Genomic DNA, 10,904 nt, shown 5'->3' with positions numbered 1-10,904 from the left:
CTGTGCCAGGCGAGTGGTAACCCTGCTCCCCCGCAAAAACAACACAAGGGGATCTTTCTGTGGATACATCTCCTTCACAAGAGCAGTGAATTCAAATGACTGACAGAGTTTTCTCCTTGTGAAACCTCCTCTATGGCGTCTGGAGAGACTGGGAAAGGCCCTCTCTCTAGACCAGCGGTTCTCAACCTGTGGGTCGCCCCCTTTGGCGGTCGAACGACCCTTTCACAGGGGTCACCTAAGACCATCCTGCATATCAGGTATTTACATTACGATTCATAACAGTAGCAACATTACAGTTATGAAGTAGCAACGAAAATAATTTTATGGTTGGGTCACAACATGAGGACTGTATTTAAAGGGCCAGAAGGTTGAGGACCACTGCTCTAGACAGAACCCCGAGAAGCCACAGCCCTGAGCTGGCCAGAGCAGCTGACATGCAGTCTTTCCAAACACCATGTCTTTGTGTGGCTGGTGGAGCTGCCCAGCACCCTGACAGGGCACCGTGGAGGCACAAGTTCCAGGAGATGGCGCTCCATGCCACCCACCAGAGTCCCCGCTCCAAGTTTCACTTCCATGTGAAGATCATCTCCTCTTCGTGTAGGAAATGTAGGTTTTGATTCCAAGGAGTGCACCCAAAAGAGGAAAACATGGCATGTGATTCAAGTGGACTATTGCCTTGATGGTCTCAGCCAAAATGCAGGCCATCTTTGGAGACCCAATAATATTAGAAGCGGTGCAGTAAATTAAGAAAAACCTACATGGTGATATTATGTGGCCCTTAAACTACCAAAGATGGCAAAACTAGACAGCAATATTTGTGCTATTTTCTAAAGTGAAAAAGCAAACAGTCTAAAACAACCCGTGCAATTAAAAAAGACAGAATGGTAGTAAATGAAATAGTTAGGTTAGGCTGGGGGGATGAAGGGTGATCTTCACTCTCCAAATATTTAAAAAACTCATTACTGCTGGATGTATGCTAAATAAATACATTTTAAAAAGGCATTTGCCTTCTTGGTGAGTCTCCAGTTCAGGAGAATCATTTGCAGTCTCCACAAAATGACACTACTGTTTGTCAAACTGAACTCTTTTCCCTGACACCTTTGCCGACGTTAGCTTACACTTTGCAGGACAAGAGCAATATCGAGCTCCTGAGCATGATTCAAGAAATCCGAGGCAGGACTAGGGAGGGGAGGGAACAGTCAAAGGCTCTGAAACCACTAACAAGAAAAGTACTGTGGCTCATGCATAAAACCATCATTGGCCTCCACGACGCAGGATCGGTCCAATAATACATTTCTGTCTCAGACTTCTTAAAAAGTGCACTTGATGCCAGGACAGGCCTTGAATTTCAAACGCACAGAACTAAAGGAATGCCACGGAGGGAGAATTAAGGTCAACCGAAATTGGCCCTTTGTCTGGGATGCATTCTTCAGACCCAGGGAAAGGCAGAGTGTGGTTGAGCAGTGGGTGAATTTGAAAGTAAAATCCGAGGTTTCAGAATTACCCACACAGCCAGAGACGGAATGGCAATGCAGGTTCCTGTGATACGGTTTCCAAATAAAACAGCCATTGTGCAACCTTGAGCGGACCTCTAGCTGCAAGGAAGCGGACAACAAAATTGTTAACAGGATGTCCTGGGAGTACAGGTAGTGACAGTTCAAATGAGTGTTTACACACGCTTGCAAGGTCAGCAGCAGGAAAGGAACAAGAAGGTTCAACGTGTGCCAACACGCTAAACTACAGTTCAGGTACCACAGCTGACCCTGAACAACTCTGGTTTGAACTGCGCGTGTCTACACTTAAGAATTCTTTCAATTGAGCACAGTTCAACTACCTGCACAGTTCAGACCCACACTGTCCATGGGTCAACCTGGAGGTTGGGGATCCTGTATGCAGAGTGCCGACTAGAAATTCCAACTCTGTGGAAGTTAGATGCCCTAACCCGTGCTTTTATTTTTTTTTAATATATTTTTTACAATATATTTTTATTGATTTCAGAGAGGAAGGAAGAGGGGAGATGGAAACATCTATGATGAGAATCTTTGATCGGCTGCCTCCTGTATGTTCTCTACTGGGGATCAAGCCCACAACCTGGGCTTGTGCCCTGACCAGGAATCGAACCCTGACCTCCTGGTTCATGGGTTGATGCTCAACCACTGAGCCATACTAGCCAGGCAACCCCATGTTTTTAAAGGGTCAACCGTATATGCCACCTACCAGAGCCCCCTCTCCAAGTTTCACCGTGATAGATGGTGATCATCTCAGCTTCATGTAGATAGTGTTGGTTTGGATAACTGTGTGTGACTGGCTCTCTCTCTCTCTCTCTCTCTCTCTCTCTCTCTCTCTCTCTCTCGTGTGCCAGGGATATCTGTTTCCTAACACAGATAGGTCCCCACCCTGACAGGGTCACATCAGCTGAGTCACTCTCCTGGGGAAGTGGAACCACACATAAAGGTTGGGGCACTGGCTGCAAGCCTAGGTCTCCGCATTCAAAGCAGAGTTATTTTTAGTCATTGCAGTATTTGGTCTCTGGATCAGATAAACAGGCCAAGTGTCTGTTCCAAGCCCACCCAGAATCACAAGATTTTGAGGCATTACTTCAAAGTAGAAGTTATCAAACATCTAAGACAAAAGTCCTAGACTAAGTCCCTCCCCATTTGGACCCAGGCTTCCCCCTCCAGTCAGAGGAATGATTTTGATCACAGGACTCATATCCTGATCTGTTAACGCACTGTGCTCTATAGTTTGACTTTTTCTGAGTTCGCAGAACTTCGCTTGATTGTTAACACTTTTCAGTCCTACTTGTGATCTCCAAGACAGACGGACGGGGCTTTGTATGTAAAGCATAAAGAAATAATTTCCCTCATTAAAGAGGTTCACTAGGTGAAATTAGCTGTACAGATGAGTTCCTTAAATAGTCAAAGTTTTCCATTAAAAATAGTCCAAAGCCCTAGCTGGTTTGGCTCAGTAGATAGAGCGTCGGCAGACCAAAGGGTCCGGGTTCAATTCCTGTCAAGGGCACATATCTTAGTTGCAGGCTCCTCCCTGGCCCAGGCCCTGGTCAGGGCTTGTGCAGGAGGCAACCAATCGACGTGTTTCTTTCACATCGATGTTTCTCTCTGTCTTTCCCTCTCTCTTCCACTCTCCCTAAAAATCAATGGAGAAATATCCTTGGGTGAGGATTTAAAAAAAAAAAATCCAAGAAACTTGTTTTCCTTTCCCAAGAATTATACCTCTTATAGTTTTGACAAAAAGAATACTTAGTACCTCAGAGAGAAAGAGGGAAGGAAGCCAAAATCTATAGCAGCATCTCTCCCATTTCTGCACGCTAAGCTCAGATTCCGGGGCTATTCATCTAACTCTGAAGTTCATCTTGCAACCCTGCTTGACCCACATCCCGTATCCCGCGGCTGCTTCTCTTTTTGCCTCCTTCAGAAATGAGGTAGAAGCTACTAGGTTTTTGAAGTGGAACTAAACAAACTATAAACTATTAGGCGGCTTACCCACTGAGCTGAAGCTGCTTTAATTATTGGGATTTCATATCATTAGGTAATGGTCTCAGTGAAAACACGCATTTTCACCTGCTTATCTCCCCTGGTAAGTGACTAAATTCACGCCACCACTCTCCTGTCTCCTGTTTACAACAACTATGTGCCATTTGGTTTGGATTTCATTCTTTTCCACTTTGTTATTTTTACAATGCATAAAATCCTCACGGGAATAAAAGCTGCGTGTCTTTATATTGTAAGAGGAATAACAGCAAGAATTACCGACTTACTAACTAAATTCCTAATGATCTAACAACTGGAGGTCTAGCTTTCTCTGATTCTTGATTTTGTCGTCAGTGGCTCATCTTGGCTGGTTGGAGGAAAGTATGTGCCAATTTTATGTACTTCATGCAACTGCTGGATTTATTTCAGAAAAACAACAAAAACAAAAACATTTCCTCCCAAAGCAGATTCAGGCCTTTGGTTGATTCCAGACGGTTCATATTCAACAAGATTTGTTGAACGCACCCCCTCTTCTTACTCTACCCTCAATCTTATGAGTCAAGCTCTTTACATAAATAATCTCCCTAAATAGTCCTCTCTGTGAACTGATAACACTACTTTTGTTTCCCATGAAGAGACAGAGTTAAAGACATTAAGACTTGCTAGAAGTCGGCTGTACATTCAAATATCACTTTTCTATTTGTTTTCCAGTACTTTGTTTTTCCTTCAGTCTCCAACATTCAGAGAATCGAGCTAATTGATGGTGTCCAGTATTCCCTGCCATAATAAATCCTTTTGTTTCCACCATTGTACAGAATTTAGAATGCATATCACAAACCCTTCATGCAGTACCAGAGCAACATAAAGACAGAACTAACATAACAACAATCACACTTATTTAAACTGACAACAGGGTCATCTGTGGTGGCAGGGCTGGGAAGGGGAGGAAGCCACCAAGTCCATCGCTCTAAAAATGGTTTCTCCAAGCTACCACGCGTCACACCGTCTCTCATCTTGCAACCTCACACAAAACCAGTGACTCGAGGCCAAATATAGCCAGTGAGCGAACGAGATTTTCACAAACATAGAAAAGAGGGACATGAGCAGTTTTCTTGTCAAAAATGTGAATTTTTCACATTTCAAGTTTTAAAAGGGGTCAGATGAAAATGGCTCTTGCACCTGTTCGTTCTTGAGGGGTGCTTTCTGCCCATTCATTTACATTGTTTTCTTTATCTGTAGAATATTACTACACACAAGAGTGCATCCATCTTGGCTTGTTTTGTAAGAAGCACAGAAAGAAAAAAGTCACTACTGTGAGGTTGTAAATGTGCCAGAAGTGAAACAACTCAGAAGGGAGAAATGCTGTCCTTCCCTTTTTAGAGAATGCTGCGGACAGCGGGCAGTGCGTCTGCCTGGGACCCCCGCACATGGGGCGGGGGGAGTGGAAAGACTTTTTCTGCTGTGCTCGGTGCGGGTGCCTCGCGATATTTCTCATGAGGCTGCAAAGGGTGACGTCACAAACTAACCTCAAAAAAGGGATGGCCTAATGGAGAAAGCTACAGTCCTACCACTCATTCAGCAACAAATCAATACAGGGCAGTGGTTCTCAACCTTCCTAATGCCACGACCCTTTAATACAGTTCCTCATGTTGTGGTGATTTTTTTTTGGATGGGGGAGGCTAGGGGAGTGTCTTGGGCGGGGGAAAAAATGGACACATATGTAATATCCTTTGTAATAAATAATAAAATTAAAAAAAAAAATCCCCAAAGGGGTCGAGACCCACAGGTTGAGAACCGCTGATATAGGGCTTATGTTTTTTAAAAGGATTCCTTTCAGCGTTATAAACATCACTCACTGCTTTAAACTTAGTATGAAGAAAGCCTATAGTCTAAAGCTCTTTCCTTTTTGAAGGAGAAAAACATCAAAAGCCATCTAAAACCCTGAAGTGGAGAGGCCCCTGCCAAGGAGGAAAGGGGGGCGGCTGCTGGCTCTGCCCCCAGGCTTCCCCAGCTGCAGGGGAGGGAGCAGCCAGGGCTGCCCACACTGCCCTATGTGGGTGCAGGTGGCACAGATGAAACCCACTGATCCCCTCCGCTCTGATCACAGAGCTCATTATTCTCACCCCTGAGACTTGCTCAAAGTGCCATGACCCCCAGCTCCCTCCATGGGAGAAAGCGGGTGGGGAGGCAGGCAGAGCTTGAACCTCAGTGCAGAGACCTGGGTTCTAGTCTTGGCTCAGCCACTAACTGGACTGGAGACCTTGGCAGGACTTTATCTGTTTTGGTCCTCAGCGTCCCTCTATAAAAAGGAAATGTTTGCAGCAGCACTCCTGTAGGTGTGAAATTCTGCAATTCACAGCACCTTAGCCACGATTCATTCTCCCCGTGGTAATGTGCACCTCCTGCTCACACGGCTTCCCGTTGGGGAGGATAGGTCAGAACCGCAGGTCTTGTGATGATAGAGGCTTTAAGTTCATCACTCTAGAATGGAGGGGTGACGTGCCTGTCCCCCACGCAGGAAGAGGGGCCTTGTGGGCATTTCTGAGTACTTTACAGTGTAAGTCTTCACTTACACTGGACACGGGGGTGTTTGGGGTGTGGGATGTGACATAGAAATGGGGAGGGTATATCCTTTTCCTTCGTGGAGAGAAGGTAATATCTAGTTGAGAAAGAACCAGATGAAGAATCAGGAAGCTATGGGTCTGGCCCGAACCCTTGCACTGGCCACTCAATCTACCTTGGACTGTCCTTTACCTCCATTACGTACAAGTTTCCTAAATGGCAAGAGGGAGAGAGATGCTTAACCCCTACTTGTGCCAGTGGGTATCAATCTGACACGAAAACTTCTCTCTCCCAACTACCGCCTACAGCTTTCACTCTCAGGGAGGCGCCTTGGGCATTCACACCTGATGATGTGATATTTTATTTTGTTCAAGTCTGATGGGCAGAGTCTATTTCCTTGGGAGCACGAGATGCGGATGGCAATGCACATCTTTTCCTTGCAGTTCAGTGCAGAGCAGATGTGCGCGGAAGTGGACTGAAAGGGTCAGACGTGCTTTGCAAGGCCCACCTCAACACAGCACAGAATATGACTGGTTCTTAGCTCCACCCACTGTACTTCTTCTTCCCTTCACTTGAAGGTGGAACCTCTTTCTCTTCCCCATAGTTCCCACCCTCACCCTTAGCTTGGAATGGAGACTGACTGGAGAGGCACGGGGGCGTAGGCTCTTGAGACCACAGCTCCTTATTCAAATACTGTGCACTCTGTAGCAGGCTGATCTTAGGCCAGTTTTTATTTTCTTTTTTAACTTGCTTAGGACTGTCGCTTCATCTATAAAAGAAGAAGGGTTAATCATAACCATCTCTAGGTTTTAGAGAGGAAATCAGAGAGGCTAGGGAGCCCCAGCACGCAGAGAGGTGGTCAACACCCTTCTCTCCCAGGTGCCTGAAACCCACGGCTGGGAGGTTTCCGCGTACGGAGTTATATTTCTGGCCCCAGGGAAAGGAAATAAATGGGTGAACAAATGAAGCCTGTATGGGGTTTCTACAGGTCCATCAGCTACAGAAAGCCCACTAATTCATTTATCGGAGGTTCCTGGAAGGCAGCAGTAATGGCTCTGGGCTGCCACCCACTTAGGCACATCCAGCGGCTGACGGCAGGTCAATGCCCGCCTCTCAATCACAGTCCCGCGGGACATGCTGGCTGCCGGCGCGCAGATGCTCCCCGCGAGCTGCAGAGGAGCCAGAGAGCACTCTCCCCACAGAATGAGCAGAGCTAAGTGCTCACTCTGAGCAGTAAAGTGCTTATTACTGAAGGAGCCATCGCAGGCGAGATCTATTTCACTTGCGCTGTTGTTCTAACTCGCCAATGGAAAAGGCATGCGGAAAACTTTATATGAACGACACCACCGGCACCAGCAGCAAAAGGACAGAGATAGTAACAACCAAGCCAAGCGGAAGCAAGATGAGTTCGGCAGGGCCTCCGCCACAAGAGTGTCTAAGGCAGTGGTTCTCAACCTTCCTAATGCCGCAACCCCTTAATACAGTTCCTCATGTGGTGGTGACCCCCAATTTCATTGTTACAAATTGAACACAAAGCATAGTGATTAATCACAAAAACAATATGTAATTATATATGTTTTCCAATGGTCTTAGGCGACCCCGGTGAAAGGGTCGTTCGACCCCCAAAGGGGTCGCGACCCACAGGTTGAGAACCGCTGGTCTAAGGAGCGTGAGCAAGGACAGAGGTGAGCTCCCGGACAGCAAGCGTCTCTGGAGGAAACAGTAAGAGACTCAGACCAGACCCTTCCTCAAAGGAATGGATGCTCCTACTAACAGATGTCAGAAGTCCCAGGGCCCGGCCGCCAGGTCTGCATTGCTATTAGTAGGGCACAGTGTTCCTAAACACAGCCAAGTCCCAGGGCCCAGCTCCTCATGTATAAAAAAGGGGGCAGGGGGAGAGGGTAAGGTGAAAGGTACAAACTTCCAGTTACAAGACGAGTAAGTTCTGGAGATGTAATGTACAGCTGGTGTCTACGGTCAATCACACTGTACGTAAGGAGGCAGCCAGACAATGGCTGCAGACAGCAAGAGAAAACCACCGGTGACCTAAGCCACGCTGGCCAATGTGGTTAAGACAACAAAAGATACAACAGTTGAAGTCGAGGTGAAAGAACCAAAAATTCAATTCAATAAAACAAAAACAAATTTAAAACACCAGTTCCATTTTTGCAACATGGAAAAAATGTTTAGACAACATCATCTTTAAAAATGTAAGCGCCCCCCCCCCAATTTTTTTTAAAAACCAAAAGGACTTACACACAATCAATGATACTAAGTGTTTTCATGACAGAAATCCAAAATCGGTGTCACAGTACTCAAAATCTGACAGCGTGGCACCAAAAAGGAGTGTGCTGGGTGGGAACAGAGGAAGTACAGACACAGAAATGTACTTTAGGAAACAACACCAAAGGGCAGCCATCAGCTCAAATCTGGAAGTGATTTCTGTGAGATCTCTCACAGGAGTTTCCAAATGTGTCCCCAACTGACAGGGATGCCTGTCTGCGTGTGTCGTGCCCGCTGACTGCGAGCTTTTGGTCTTGTGGGCCCACAGCACGGAACGTGGCAGCTGTTTGCAGACTGCCAATGGCCTTCGCAGAGGTGGGAGGAAGCCCGTCCCCTCCGGGTGGGGCTCAACTGGCCCAATAAATAAACTCGAAGCAGGGAAAGGAAGAAATCCTGGTTCTCAATGAGGCTGAACAGTTACTTCCTGCTGCCATGAGACAGGGTCTAATGAGTGTGTTGAAAACCTGAAGAAAAAAAAATCCAAGGCCATGTTAACATATGCAAATGACCACTAACATCCAGCAATGACCGGCCCTTACCTCCATAGGATGCTAAGTAGACAGTGTGGAGGGAGCAACAGGGTGAGGAACTCCAGGTGGCTTTCTGCATGCTTGTCACTGTAGTTACAGGAGCCTTTCCAAAAGAATGTTCTGAGCCCAGGTCTGCAGCCCACATGCGAGCGCTATTTTATTATTTCAGAGGGACATGGCAGGTAGAATCCTTCCTGTGCCTCACGAAAAAAGAAAACGACCCTCTCCAACAACAAATGGCATTTTCTGCTGACATCCACCATGTCCGAGTGGAAACAAAGAAAGAAGAGACCCACTGGCTTCTGTTTCATTAGAGACACATGACGACAGTATCTGCAAATGAGAAAACCTTTGCAAGAGTCTTCCATGCAAATGAACGTTTCTTTTGTCTTCTTTCTTTCTTTGTATACATATTAGACTGACACACATGATAAAAGAGATGAGAGATAAAGGACAAAAGACCCAAAATAACTTGTTAAATATAAACAGGGAGGGTGGAACAGGAGAGACAGCTGTTGTTTTGGGGTTGCCAGCATCCGTTCACCCTTCCCGGGAACCACGCTGGGAGCAGAACCAGAACTCAAATCCAGGTCTTTGATCCCATACTTTAAAGTCTCTTCATAAAAGCCCTCACAATTCAAGGGCCTTGGCATGTTCCCAAAGTCCTTCCTCATCCATTAGTTGATTCAGAAGATCCCTTTGAGACAAACAAGACAGGAACCCTCAAACCCATTTCATGGATGAGAATGTTGAAGCGAGGGGAGTGTTCTAGGTCACACAGCTCATAAGGACTGGAACAGATCCAGGTTTCTGTCAGGATCTGCTCGTCAGGTCAGAGCAAAACGCCCAAACCTCCAGCACTTGACTCACAATGAGACTGAGGGGGAAAATTGACATGTTCACAAGTCCTACACCCTCCCCTGAACGTTGTGGTCGCTTTCTCCCAGAAGTCCGTGGGGGAGGCGAAGGAAATGACTCTTTTCTCCTGTAAGTTCTGAGTCATGCACCCACTCCTGCCACACTCCACTCCTCTGCAAGGGGTGTCAGCGTCCCCCGCGATGGTGCCTTGAACCTGACAGCCAGCAAACTGGAGGACCTGGCTCGCACCACAGCCAATGCCAAGGGCAGGTATTAAAAACCACTTCTGCAGGGATATGTAACTGTATTTTAAAGTGGAGGTGGGGGAGCCCCATCCCATGGCAACAAAGCGCAAAAAGCAGCGTGGTGTGGAAAACGGGTCTGCTTTCGAAACCGAGCATATGGGCTCAGCAGCCTGGCTGCTCCCTCGCTGTGTGCTCTGAGCAAAACTCGCCTCCTGGCTTCGGTGCCCTCGTCTATAAAATAAACAGATGTGGCCAGATGCTTTCTAGATCGCGCTCGACTGTAAAAATGTTCTTTAATTTCTACAAGGAATATCAGAAAGAACCAGAGATGAAGCAGTGGAGAAAGAAAACCAGGAGTGAAGGCAGGAAGAGAAGCAGAGGGGGGTAGGTGGAAGCTGGTCCGCTGAGGAGTTTGGGGTATTTATAAGTAATGGTGGAACCAATGCCCCTCTTGAACCAATGACCAATAACCAATATAAAACTGAAGGCTAGAAAAAGGAGGTGGGAACTCACTTTCAGTGAACATCAATGATGGAACACGAGTTTAGAAACATGAGTCTGTGTCTTAGTTCAGTAACTTGCACTGTTAACAGAATATCTCAAACTGGCATGTGTATGTTCCTTATTTCATTTGGTCACTGAAGACACAGGCAGTGGTCCTGGCCAGGTAGAATATCGGTTGGTTAGAATGTATCCTGACATGCCAAGGTTGCAAGTTCAAGGCAACCAATGATGTGGTACTGCCAACGAATGCATAAATAAGTGGAATAAGAGGCAACCAATGAATGTATAAATACGTGGAACAACAAATTGATCTCTCTCTCTCTCTCTCTCTCTCTCTCCTCCCTCCCTTCTGCTCTCTCTCTCTCTCAATCAATTTTTTGAAAAGAGCTGATGTTCTTGCCTTCATTTTGTGGACACAGAAAACATGGTTC

At 46.4% G+C, this 10,904-nt stretch overlaps 1 protein-coding gene across 4 annotated transcripts in view; it reads right to left on the bottom strand.

Moving 5' to 3' along the window:
* ASAP1 (ArfGAP with SH3 domain, ankyrin repeat and PH domain 1) overlaps nt 1-10,904 on the bottom strand; it is a 189,913-nt gene that overhangs the window by 95,898 nt on the left and 83,111 nt on the right. The window lies entirely within an intron of this gene.

Source organism: Myotis davidii, unplaced genomic scaffold (assembly GCF_000327345.1).
Source record: "Myotis davidii unplaced genomic scaffold, ASM32734v1 scaffold30, whole genome shotgun sequence".
NCBI lineage: Eukaryota > Metazoa > Chordata > Mammalia > Chiroptera > Vespertilionidae > Myotis > Myotis davidii.
The sequence above is the reverse complement of the archived record's forward strand: the minus strand, read 5'-3'. Positions and strand labels throughout refer to the sequence as shown.